Source organism: Sus scrofa, chromosome 6, assembly GCF_054392235.1.
Source record: "Sus scrofa isolate SSC_HxYL_T2T_F1_AM1 chromosome 6, Sscrofa_HxYL_maternal_Yorkshire_Landrace_v2.0, whole genome shotgun sequence".
NCBI classification, from domain to species: Eukaryota; Metazoa; Chordata; class Mammalia; order Artiodactyla; family Suidae; genus Sus; species Sus scrofa.
In genome coordinates, this window is record NC_139388.1 from 32,375,923 (window position 1) to 32,389,838 (window position 13,916).

At 44.5% G+C, this 13,916-nt stretch overlaps 1 long non-coding RNA gene across 6 annotated transcripts in view; it reads right to left on the minus strand.

Moving 5' to 3' along the window:
- LOC110260952 (uncharacterized) overlaps positions 1 to 13,916 on the minus strand; it is a 255,028-nt gene that overhangs the window by 104,829 nt on the left and 136,283 nt on the right. For 3 of the 6 annotated variants that reach the window (XR_014805883.1, XR_014805884.1, XR_002344593.2), the window contains exon 9: positions 3,762 to 3,847. The exons of the other annotated variants lie outside the window; for them this stretch is intronic. This is a non-coding gene — a long non-coding RNA (uncharacterized LOC110260952). The remainder of the gene's footprint in view (positions 1 to 3,761; positions 3,848 to 13,916) is intronic. 6 annotated transcript variants of the gene reach the window in all.

Sequence of the window (13,916 nt, forward strand, 5' to 3'; positions counted from 1 at the left end):
GTCTTTCTCTTTCTGACTTACTTCACTCAGGATGAGAGTCTCTAGTTCCATCCGTGTTGCTGCAAATGGCATTATTTTGTTCTTTTTTATGGCTGAGTAGTATTCCATTGTGTATATATACCACATCGTCCTCATCCAATCATCTATCAGTGGACACTTGGGTTGTTTCCATGTCTTGACTACTGTGAACAGTGCTGCAATGAACATGCAGGTGCATGTATCTTTTTTAAGGAAAGTTTTGTCCAGATATATGCCCAAGAATGGAATTGCTGGGTCATATGGTAGTTCTATGTATAGTTTTCTAAGGTTCATGTACCCAGTTCTAAAAGAATTCAATAAAACTCCTCCTTGCCTCGCCAAGTTCCCTATCCACCTGCCCCAGTCCCACTCTCTACAAGTGAGTCTTATTTTTTTCTGATATATCTCTGCATACATATTTCCTTGTTTCTAAATCACATTTGTATAGCTTTTTCTGTATTTTAAAGCCTATGTATTGTCTGCTAATTCTCCACTGTAAACTACTGAGGCTCTGGCTCTTAATGCATTTCCCCACCACTGCCCCCAACATTCACATGTCTGGAGACACAGGCTCACTTCCAGTCACCTTCCTCCCAACTGAATTTGTATCTAGTTCAATATTCAGCATTTACTTTATTATGATCATGTCAACCCACGGCTGAGCCATTGATTATTTTATGAATTCATTTCCTGCTTTGCAATTCTTTTTGTTTTCCCTGGAGTTGCTAATAGCCTTGTTTTCTATGTACCTCTCAGTAATTCATGGGTGGGCTGTCAAAACTGTGACTCTTCTCTCTACTTTTTTTTTTTTTTTTGTCTTTTTAGAGCCATACCCTTGGCATATGAAGGTTCGAAGGCTAGGGGGTGAAACAGAGCTGCAGCTGCTGGCCTACACCATGGCTACAGCAATTCCAGATCCTTAACCCAGCCAGCAGGGCCAGGGATCAAACCTGTGTCCTCATGGATACCTGTCAGATTCGTTTCTGCTGAGCCATGTCGGGAACTCCTCTCCACATTTTTAAACACACTTGTCATCTGATCAGTTCGGGATTCTTCTAGGAGACAGCCCTCTGGTCTCCAGCACCAGCCCATTCTCCTGCCCAGTCTGGACTGGTTCTCCTCTAGACTGGCTTCCTGATATTTTTCTTCACCATCATCCTTGGGGAATCTCTTTAATCTCCTTATTAGCTAGATCTTTGCTTCCTGTCCTTATCTTTGGTGGGCATCATCTAGTAACTTCTGACCATGGGTTCACGTCTTTTACATTCTCTGAGACTGAAAATGTCTTTTCTTAACCTCACCAACCAATGTCAAGGCTGCAAGCAACCCTATTTCAAAACTTCATAAAAACCTCTTATAAGTTCCCCCACTTATTACTCCGTGGGCATCATCAACATGTTTTGGGGGTCACAGACTTCTTCCAGTTCTCAGGAGCATTGAGAATATCCCTGAAATTTACTTCATGCTGACATCTCAGAATTAATAACAACCTGCCCTGTATCTCTCCTTACTGTTTAGTGAGCACTGCCATCAACATCCCCTACTGCAGGAGGCACGTAAACATTATGAGTCTTGTGACTGCGGAAGCTGAGGCTAACTCAGGACCACACTGTTTATAAATGCGGTCTCAGACACAGGATTTTGACTCCTGGTGAGTGCCAGGGAGTTTGGGAGACCAACAATGCCTGTGCTTATGGCACCAGGATATCAGAGGCATCATCAAATTTCAGTTTTGATGAACTTAGCAGAATTTTGCTAAGGATTTCAAATACTTAAGGCATTCTTCCAACAAGTTACTTTTCTTTTTTGTATCAGCCAACATTTTTGTATATGTGTGTATATATATATATGTGTGTGTGTGTGTATGTATATGGTATACGGAGGTTCCCAAGCTAGGGGTCTAATCAGAGCCATAGCTTCCGGCCTACACCACAGTCACAGCCACACCAAATCCAAGCCATGTCTGTGACTTACACCACAGCTCACGGCAATGCCAGATCCTTAACCCACTGAGCCAGGCCAGGGATTGAACCTGCGTCCTCATGGATACTAGTCGGATTCGTTTCCATTGCGCCAGGACGGGAATGCCATGTTTTGTATTTAACGGTTTTGAGGTCTGTATGGTAAGTCAAGGGAGCACTGTATGATCATGGTTAGGGTTCCTAAAGAACTTAATCAGTTTTGCTTCAAGTTAGTGGATTTATTCTCCCACAAACCCCCACCTACTTACCTACTCTACATGATAAAATGAAATTCATTTCTATAATTATGCTTAAGTTCAGTCCATCCCAGGAAACTAACTTTTAGGCATTGACCAAAAACTCCTGCCAGAATGTTCTGTGAACTCAAGTTTGGCACTTGCCATCTACATCTACACAGACTGAATCATGAGCCACTGCAGCTGCGGAGCCTCAACTCCCCCTGAAAGGAGCTCAGGGTGGAGATCAGGAGAGAGGCCCTCTGTGCTCTGGAAAAAGTGGCAGAACAGGTCTTCAGATAGTTAGAGATTTCCAGGAAAAGGTTGTATGAGCCCAGTTCTTACATCTCCTTATATCTAGCAAAGCACAAAAATCCTCCATGGTGACGTCTGCTCCTCGTGACTAGTAGTAACCTTCATGAGACCTGCAGCAAACTCCTGCAACATGTGTGCCTGGCTGCATGCACCTCCCCTTTCACCAAAGTCACATGTATACTGACCTTCCCCCCTACCTCTTTGGAGTGGGATTTCAGAGCTCTCGGAAATGCTGCTTCCTGGGCTATAATCCTCATTTTGCCCCAAATAAAACTTAACTTTCAACTTTGAAGTCGTACATTTTTTTTTTAAGTTTTACCAACTGAACAGTTTCAAAGGGAGGTAAGGGGTTTTTTGTTTGTTTGTTTTCGGTTTTGGTTTTGGTTTTTGCTTTTTAGGGCCAAACCTGCAGCATATAGAAGTTCCCCGGTTAGGGGTAGAGTTGGAACTACACCTGCCAGTCTCTATACCATAGCCATGGCAATGTCAGCTTCTAGCCGCATCTGCGACTGATGCCAGGGATAGAACCCGCACCCTCATGGATACTAGTAGGATTCGTTTCTGCTGCACCACAATAGGAACTCCTGAAAGAGTTCTAATTTACTGGGGAGAATTTTTCAACCTATGTTCTCTCTCTCTCTCTGATATTTTCCCCTGATTCCTTCCACCACGCTTCCTTCCACCGTGCTAGGGAGCTGGTGTTTCTGATGGTGGTAGGAAAAATCTAAAGAATAAAATTCCACTGACTTTTATCAGAGTGTATGAACCGTTTTTGGTTTCCAGGCAGAGGAAATAGCAAGTGCAAAGGCCCTGGGGCCCTATATTGAGGCTCCCGTTCCCTCAATGTTCTTTCTCAGGTAACTTTTAACATCATTAAAAAGTAATCCCTGCTGAAGTATGCTAGTTTTTTTGTTTGTTTGTTTGTTTGTTTGTTTGTTTTGTCTTTTGCCATTTCTTGGGCCGCTACTGCGGCATATGGATGTTCCCAGGCTAGGGGTTGAATCGGAGCTGTAGCCGCCGGCCTACACCACAGTCACAGCAATGTGGGATCCGAGCTGCATCTGTGACCTACACCACAGCTCCCCAACCCACTGAGCAAGGGCAGGGACCGAACCCGTAACCTCATGGTTCCTAGTCGGATTCGTTAACCACTGAGCCACAATGGGAACTCCCGTATTCTAGACTAATGTGGTTCCAAAATAGGTTGAAAAACATGTTTTAGAGACTATACCTTAATCCAATATGGAAGAGAAGTAGAATTTCTGATCTTGGCAGGCAGGAGACATCTGTATTTTTCAGCCATGGAGAACAGCTCCCCTGGAGAAGCCACAAGGTACAAATGAAACAAGAAAATCTTTGTAATCAGGAGACCCAGTTGTTAACTCCTGCTCTGTCCTTATCCTGGCTATGTGATCAGAGTCGCTCCTTACAGTTAATTGAGATAATATAAAACATGCATGCTTTAACCTGTATCTCAGATGTAGAGGGGTAGCAAAGCGCTTTGTAATGAGATGCTCTGTGTAAGACCTTGGCCTACCCATAAGCATCAAATGCATGTTCGTTTTTACCAAGTCATTTCACTTCTTAACATTTTCATGCCAACCTATAGCACTCTCACATAATTCCCTCACAGAAGGTATATTTCTGTAACTCATTTTTCCATACCTGCCCCAAACCAGCTTTTCTTTCCTTGGACAGAATCTGCATAAAATTAAAGGCATGTAAACGCGTGTATCAGTGAAGGCTTGGGGTTGCAAACATAGAGGTAGATTCCATTATCTTAAGGAGAAGGGGGAATTTAGTCCAAGTTTATCAGAGTGCAGCGTGGAATTGATATTCAAAACAGTAACCAATAGGGCCTGGCACCGTCCAATCAGAAGAGAGTTGGAACAGGTTCCTGGTGGCCTCCTGCTGTTCCAGGAGTTAACCCTTAGGTTTCCAGACCTTGGGGAAAGCTGGGCAGGTTCCAAGGGAGGAGCCTCAGCCAGAGCAGCAGGCAGATGCAACTGGGGAGCTTGGAGCCATGGCTGTTCCTGATGGGAGTGGAAGTACTTCCACATTTTCACTACTGGCCCAGGCTCACTGATGCAGGCCTGCTGAACATCAGCCCCTGGATGAGGGAGGGACCAAGAGAACCAGGCTGGAGAAAAAAAAAATATTCAGAAATCCAGACAGTGGGGATGACGCTTCCACTATCTTTTATAAGACTCTGAACACCAGTGCTGGGAGACAGTCCCTAACTGTGCCTTCCTCTTTGTGGCATTCACACAGGATGCAAAGTCTTGCCTGGGAACGGCAAGCTGGCCAAGTGTAGGCATGCTCCCTGCCTGCCAGGGACTGAAGAAGCCCACACTGCTTCCTACCATGATACAGCCAATGGGGTTGCTTTCAAGGAGAAAAGAGCTTTGGATGCTGGATAGCCAATGTTCCCCAGAATGAGGGTTTAAGGTTGAGACAAAGATGCTTTCTGTAAGGAGGTCTCTAAACCTGTTCCTTCTTCTTTCCCTCATCTAGAAGGAAACTCTGTAAACAAAATGCCATCATTGTCATTGCAAAAATACCTTAAAAAGCCACAAGGTGATCCACCTTGTGCTGCTGAGCTCAAGGTCACCTTGGGTTTTTATCTTGACTGCCATGCTTTCTTCTCATTAAAATACTTGACAAGAATTCTTTGCATGGATGAGCAGCTCCAAGCACCCCAGCCCCACACTGTTCTCACAAAGATGTTGTACTGTCATAGTAAATAATTGTGCTGCCGGCTGAAAACCGGTATCTGTGTTATACACACATTAACGCAGAAATCTGGTGTTTGTACAGATCCAATGCCGGAAGACACTGTATGATTTTTTGATGAAATAACATGTATTTTCTTCCCCTTAGGTTATTTATGAGTGGCCTAAAAAGTAGGCTTTACATCTTTATTCATTTCTGGATCCCTATTGCACTTGGCAAAGAGTTTTTGATCATAGTTGATGGTTGAAAATGTTTATTGAATGGGACAGTGATATTGGAAATTGCAAGACTATGACTACGTTCTAAGTCTAAGAAGCTGTGTACAGGAGGAGGTCAAGTACAGCACTTAGTGTTACGGGCAGGATGACCAACTCTCTTGGTTTGCCTGGAACTGGGAGGATGCCCAGGACACAGGACTTGCATGGGTGCAACTACTAAAGTCACAGGCTTGGGCACCAGAAAACCTGAGTTTGAATTCTGGTTCTACCACTTAATCAACTGGGTGACTCAATCTTGTATGTGTAAAACGTAAATGATAACACTTTTATTATTGGGCTTTGGAAATCCAGATGCCAATATGCATCAAGTACTTAGGACCATGGTGGCTCATAGTCCGTACTCAGCTAATGTGGACAAACAGTAAATTGTTGTAACGCCTGACTATAAGTTCTTCCATCAGAGCTCAGGAGATGATTCCATGGATATCCTTCTTAGCCTTTGTAAGTCTTTTCTTTTTTTTAATTGCCACACCTGTGGCATATGGAAGTTCCCAAGCCAGGGCTTGAACCCCAGCCACAGCTACAACCTATGCCATAGCTGTGGCAACTCAGATCATTCAGCCCACTGTGCTGGGCTGAGAATCCAACCCAAACCTCTCCAGCCGCTGGAACCACTGCAGTCAGATTCTTTGTTGTTGTTGTTTTTTGTTTGTTTGTTTTGGTTTGGTTTGGTTTGGTTTTTTTTGGCTTTTTGCCTTTTCTAGGGCCACACCTGCAGCATATAGAGGTTCCCAGGCTAGGGGTCCAATTGGAGCTGTAGCTGCTGGCCTACACCATAGTCACAGCAATGCCAGATCCTTAACCCACTGATCAAGGCCAGGGATCAAACCCGCAACCTCATGGTTCCTAGTCAGATTCGTTAACCACTGAGCCACGACGGGAACTCCCACAGTCAGATTCTTAACCCACTGTGCGCGCCACAGTGGGAACTCCTGTAAGTCTTTTTAAAACATTGTGTGTTGTAAAATTTAAACAGTGAAGAGTTGTTGCCAAGTAGTGTTATTTTGAAACAGAGCGAATCAGTCTGTGCAGACACTGGTAAATAATAAGTCAAACTGGAAATCCTTTTGTATAATCACAACCCTGTTGTCACATGACACTGTCTGAAAAGATCTGTAGCTGTGGAGAAAATATCTTTTGTTTGTTTTTTCTTTTTACAGCTGCCCCTGCAGCATATGGAAGTTCCTGGGCTAAGGGTCAAATCAGAGCTGCAGCTGCCAGCCGGCCTACACCATGCCACAGCCACAGCAATGCCAGATCTGAGTCACATCTGTGACCTACGCTGCAGCTTGTGGCAACACTGGATGTTTAACCCACTGGGTGAAGGCAGGGATTGAACCCACATTCTCACAAACGCTATGTTGGTATTTTTTTTCTGTGTGTGTCTGTGTGCCTTTTTAGGGCTGCGCTTGCAGCATATGGAGGTTCCCAGGCCAGGGGTCGAATTGGAGCTGTAGCCATCGGCCTACGCCAGAGCCACAGCAACGCAGGATGTGAGCCATGCCTGCAACGTACACCACAGCTCACGGCAACGCCGGATCCTTAACCTACTGACCAAGGCCAGGCGTCGAACCTATGTCCTCACAGATGCTAGTCAGATTCATTTCCACTGAGCCACAATGGGAACTCCTCCTATGTTGGGTTTTTAACCCACTAAGCCACAACGGGAATGCCAGGAAAATACCTTGAGATAAGTAATGTGATTCTACTTTTTTAGATGGCTCTTGTACTATCGGACTGTTTCCCCCCCACACACACACAATTACACACATACCAACACATACACATACCCCAACACGGTGCCAGTTGTTTTTGTACCAGGCCCTTGAGGATTTCCCAAAATGATGGGGCGGGGGTGGAGGGAGAAGAAAAGGAAAGTGGGGGCGGAGAGGAGGGCAGGAAAAGCCTCTACTACCTAAATAAACACCATTGAAATGCCACTGTGACTCTGATCGCTTTGATTTCCCCTGTCTCCGAAGGAGATAGTCCTTATCCCCAATTTCCTGGACAAGCTGAAATCAACGGGTAAATATTTTGCCATCACTAGGACCTGATTTCCTCATCTAAGGATTCAGAAGGCTTTAGTCCACGTGGGAAAGAGCACGGGGGCCTTATCATCTTACATGGAAGCCGGGGTGTGTGCTGAAGGCTAACCCAGGAAGGAATAAGCATGGTCTGGAAGGCAGAGACTCGCCAGCTCTCTGAGCACGTGTTCCCCTGAGCCGTGCTGCCCACATGCTGTTAGCCCAGCCTCGCTTTGAATTGGGTTTCGGCTACTTGAGCTCAGATCATGGGGATGAAAAGAAAAAACGGTCAATAATCTGAGGGTTCTGGTCTGTGCTGTCAAGTATGTGGGCGGGGGAATGCTGGTGGGGCTGAGTTCTGACTTTCTGTTACGTCCTTTTTGTTGTATTTGTCTTTCTCTTGGACTGTAAGATTACTCAGGATGAGTTGCACTCCTAGAATCATAAAGCAGCTGCTGTGTTTTCTTGTGTCCTTTTGCTTTTTATTTTATTTTTGGGTCTTTTTAGGGATGCACCTGAGGCAAAGGGAAGTTCTCAGGTTAGGGCTCGATTCAGAGCTACAGCTGCCGGCCTACATTGCCGTCATAGCAACGCCAGAGCCTTAATCCACTGAGAGAGGCCAGGGATCGAACCCACATCCTCACGGATCCTAGTCGGTTTGTTACCACTGAGCCATGGCAGGAACTCCTGCCTTTTGCTTTTTAGAAGAAAGAAGTAAAGCAACAAGAAGCAAGTTCATAGCAACCTTTAGTTAAAACGGTGTGAAAGGAGTTCCTAGCCTGGGAAACTCCACATGCTGTGCGTATGGCCCTAAAAAGACAAAAAAAAAATGTGTATAGAAGAAACAGGATATGATATAGTGTTAGGGTTACCATGTAGGTGTTTCTAAAAATGGGACACTTGCGACTGAAGTGAGTGAAAATATTTTAGATGGAGTATTAAATAACAGAGATTTCCATAGTGATTAGAACTTTCCTTTTTCCCTTTTAATCCTTCTATCTACATCTAGAAGACAATCTCCGTTGGGTGCCAGTATGTCTCTTGATATCCCTGGAACACTTGCTAAGCTGCCCCCTTTAGCAAAGATCAGTGGCCTAAGGTTTAACTCTTAGGTAGGCAACGTAATCTATCTGGGATTTGATAACATTTTTGCCTTTTAGTTACTCTTCATATTTGCCTTCTTTTCCATTTATTGCACTGCATAAAAGATTAAAAACAAATAAGTGTGCCTATTTAAAGAAAGCCATTAAGTCATTGTAGTAAGGTAAATGCATCCATATGTCAAGAATCATGAAGGTTGTCCATAAACAGCCCAATTTTAGGATCCAATCATCAGGTCCTTTACTATGAGGAATTCTTCCACTCATACATCCATTCACCTGTGCACCCATTCACCCAACTTCCATCCATCCATCTATCCATCCAACAAATATTTATTGAGTATCTACTATGTCGTGCTAAACTTTGTGGTTCACAGGCAAAGGAGTGGTAAGGGTGTTAGCGAGCAATCAAAGAAACAAATAGGCATATAAAAAATGTCAGAAATAAAAGGAAGAAAACGTTTTAAAAAACCAAAGGAACTAGAGAGTGATAGAAGTGAAGGTTTTGGAGTTCCTGTCGTGGCTCAGCGGTTAACAAACCCAACTAGGATCCATGAGGACAAGGGTTCCATCCCTGACTTCGTTCAGTGGGTTAAGGATCTGGCGTTGCTGTGGCTGTGGCGTAGGCTGGCACCTGCAGCTCCAATTGGACCCCTAGCCTAGGAAGCTCCATTTGCCGAGGGTGTGACCCTTAAAAAAAAAAAAAAAAAAAAAAAAAAAAAAGCAAAAACAAACTCAAACCCAAAGGAAGCGAAGGTTTTATTTTTGACAGAGCCCTCTGAGGGGATGCCATTTGAGAAAAGCTGGAATGAGACGGGTGTGAACTCTCATATATCTGAAGGAAAAGCATTTTACAAAGATGGAACTGTCAGTGCAAAGTCCTGAGGTGATGTGGCTGTAGTGGAGTGAAAAGGGGCAGGGCTCAAGATGTGACTGAAGATCTGGGCAGGAGTTGGGTCACGTAGGACCTTATCAGCCACTATAATAATTTTATTTCCAGTGACATGGGAGCCGTTCGAATATTTTGAGCAAAGAAAAGATGATCGATTTACATTTTTAAAGGCCATTCTGGCTGCTGTGTGGAGAAGACACTGGGGGTGGGGGTGGGGGAAACACAAGGAGGCTCCCGCAGGCTCATCCAGGCTGCGGTTTCTACCCAGAGACTGGTGTTCAGAAATATGAGCCCCCAAAGCTGGGGACCTTGGTGACTATTTCTAAGGGATGAGTGAAAACTGCATAAAACTCTCCCATTTTTCTCTGCTGAATGGTCTCCACAGATCTCTCATCTCAAACGCGCATGAGATTGAACCATCTGCAAGTCTAGCTAGTGTTAGGGTCTCTCCATCCTACACCTCTAAACAGGGGTTCAAGAGAAGCCACCTTCTCTTCTCATCTCAGCAAAGAAAGCCCACATCTGACCAAGGACAGAATGAGATGACCAGGAGATGGCACACAATTCTCTTAAAAAAAACCTGTCATATAATCTCTCTTCCTTCAGGCCTCACCCCTCTGGTGCTCCAACCCCTTCCCTGTTGAAAATCACCATAGACGCTCTTAATCTACTTCCTTGGACTTATCTTTTGGGCTCCATCAGCCAGTTCTTATGATCTGATGACATAAGATATGCTCAGCAAGCTGAGTGCCAGGACCGCCAGCTCACCACGTTAAAATGGAATTATCAGGCTGAAATCAGAAGCCATTTAAATCTTCAACAAGCTCTCACTCTGGCTGTTGATTCAGGAAACTCTGCTTTCCCAGGCACCAGTGTATTCCTGACAGATGCTTTGCCTGAATGGAGGCAGTCTCTTCAGAGGAGTGATTTACAAATATTGAACGAGGCTCACACATCATGAATCTGCAAATCTCTTGGTCCTGTTTCTTGGGAAACCCCAGAAGAGAAAAATCCAGGCAAAGTGCATCGGAAGTATATCTTATCCTTATCCTTCAGGGAAGAGTGAGACGGCCCCCTTAGCGTGTTGTATTCCCCAGAAAGCTTTCCAAAGTACTTGATTCTTCAACTAGTGAGCTCAAGTGTAATCATCACCATGACAATAACACAAAAGCTTTTTTTTTTTCTTTTCTTTTTCTTTTTTTTCTTTTTAGGGACGCACCAGCGGTGTATGGAAGTTCCCAGGCTAGGGGTCGAATCAATTGAAGCTGCAGCTGCTGGCCTACACCACACCCAAGCAACGGGGGAATCTGAGCCACGTCTGTGACCTACACCACGGCGTACAGCAACACTGGATCCTGGACCCACTGACTGAGGCCTGAAATCGAACCCACATCCTCATGGATACGAGTTGGATTTGTTTCTGCTGAGCCATAATGGGAACTCCACACAAGAACTATTCTATTTTCAACACAGCAGCTTCCGTCATCCTGGCATAAAGTAAGTCACAGCAGGTCTCTCCTACTCTCTAAACAAGCCAATGGTTCCCATATCCTGGTAAAGTCCAAAGTCTCCCGAAGCTCCCCTGTTCTTCCTGATCTGATCCTCTCTCACATCAACAATGTCATCTCCCACCATCTTGCTCTCCCTTATTTTCTCCAGCCACACTGGTCCCCTTGCTGCTTCTCGGAGACTCTAGGCATGCTCTCGCCTTAGGACTCAGCACTGCCTGGTCCCAATGCTTGGAATGACCCCATCCACCATATCCTGTTGGCTAACTCATTCAATCCCACCAATCTTGGCTTACATGTCACCATTTTCTCCAGTCTGAACTTGACTATCCTGTGCCCCCCTACTGCTGATCTTCTTTCCCCCTCACTCTTGTTTTTTTTTCCCATCCTGTTTTCACCTACATTCCATGTGACTGCCTTGTTGTTTATTATATATAATAACAAATATCAGCTCCACAAGGTTAGGGGTTTTTTTGTTGCCATTCTGTTTTGTTCACCAATGTATCCCATATACCTCAAATGCAGTCTCTGTAGAAGCTCAGCAAATAACTGTTGAATGTAGAATGGCTAAAATTTGTTGGATGCTTAGTATATGCTTTTATTTTTTTAATTAAAGTATAGTTGATTTATAGTATTGTGCCAATTCCTACTGTACAGCAAGGTGACCCAGTCATACACATATATACATTCTTTTTCTCGTATTATCTTCCATCATGTTCTATCCCAAGAGACTGGATGTCGTTCCCTCTGCTGTATAGCAGGACCTCATTGCTTATCCATTCTACGTGTAATAATTTGCATCTACCAACCCCAAATTCCTCATCTATGCCCCCCCCAAGAATGTTCTCTATGTCTGTCTGTTTCGTAGATGGGTTTATTTGTGCCTCTATGCTCTATTATTGTGAGCACTCTACAGTGTACAGATATAATACTTAGCAATCCATGAGAGTTTTACGAGTGAAAAAAAAATCAAAGAAAAGAGAGGTGGATTCATCTGAAGGGTCACACAGCAGCTACTAGATGATGGAGCCAGGATGCAAACCCAAGAAGTCTTAGAACACTAGTTCTTAACTATACCAACTAAATTGAAACAAGCAATGCCAAGAAGAGGAGGTGCACACTCAGGGAAGTTTTCCTCCCTGTGGACATTGGCTTGCTGCTCCTACATTCATTCTCTTCATTGAATCACACCCAATTTTCCTCTAAGGATTCCCTCCTTCCTCTGCTTTCTGTCTACGGGACTCCATTCTTGAGGAGAGCAAGCCAATCAGCGCTGGTGATCCTTGGGCCTTGGTGATTGGCTCAGGGGTGGTCATGTGACCTGATCAGCGCTGAGAATGCTGGGACAAGAGGGCTTCACTGTTGCAGGACCCAGAAGCTGGGGAGCTGGGAAGCTGATGGAACCATCCTGTGAGCTTAGACGGAGGTAAGTCTGCGGTGGAAAACCTCCATCGCTGAGGGAGTAGAGTCAGTAAGCGTCGGAGAGGCCCTGGGGCTGACCACTGGACTTGTCTGAGGTCCTGAGGGCTGCTTCTCGCCGTTCCCGTATCCTCTGTAGCTAAAAGCGTCTCTCTACAGGATATTGCCCTTTTGATTTTCCTCTTTGGTTTCTCTTCTTTTTCTTTCTTTCTCTTTTTCTTTTTCCTACTTTTCTCTCTTCTTTCCCTCCTTTCTTCCTCCCTCCCTCCCTCTCTTTCTTTCTCTCTTTCTCTCTCTTCCTCTCCTTCCTTCCTCTCTCCCTTCCCTCCCTCTTTCTTTCTTTCTTTCTTTCTTTCTTTCTTTCTTTCTTTCTTTCTTTCTTTCTTTCTTTCTTTCTTTCTTCTCCCTCTCTTCCTCTTTCCCTTTTCTTTCCTCCCTCCTTCCTTCCAGATTATGTAGACATATTTAATATTCCTCTTCTATAGATGAAGACACTGGCTAGGAAATCTGCACAGGGTCACCCAGTTGACAAGAGTCCAGTTTCAAACCCCAGCCATCTGATTCCAGCTCATGTACCCTTAATCATTAGGCAACACCACCTCCCTTATGGAGGACAGGTTTGTGTGGGGCAGGCCAGAGTGAATGAATAGAGGAAGAAAGGGTGGCTACAGAGTCAGCCGCTGTGAATGCAGGTATCTGTGTAAGGGGCAGCCTAGCTCAGTGATTAAGAACTGAGCTTTGGATTCGGCCTCTTAATATATTAGCCATGCAAACTTGATACATTCATTAACCTCTCTGAGCTCTTGAATTCTCATCTATACCATGAAAATCATAGTACCTTGATATTTAACATACTTCTTGAAAATGTGTTGCCCTGTTTAACTGAGAAGATGGCTACAAAGAGTTATCCTGTTATTTGGTACGTAAGTGAAAGCCAGTATGATAATAACATTTATGTATAATTACTGTTAACGTTTTTGTAACGTTTTTAATAACATTATTAATCATTCTCAGACTCCTCATGCCGGCCAGCGGTCATCTGAAGACGGGCAAAGTGTGTTTTCTCCTTTGCGACTTTAGCCGACAGCCCCCCTTCTAGCTTTACCCTCAGAGTTGAGACCACCTACATGCTCCTGAAAAAAATCCACTTAAATTATGGCAATTGAATTTTGCCATCTTTAGGAGGGAAGAGTACCATGTGCAGCCTTCAGGATGTACCTGTGTTTAAAAAGATATTCTCAGAAGTATGCCCTTGTCCCAGTGAGGGACGAATTAGTCTGAGTCCTTCCCCAGGTGATGTCAAGCAGATGCTTCATTCAGAATTGGCAACCTGGCTACGAAACCACTGGTACTGTGCCATGGGCATAAACCTGTGCAGCCTGGGGTTGGGGTGGTGGGGGGGTACAAACAGGAAGCATCTCCCAGATCTCAG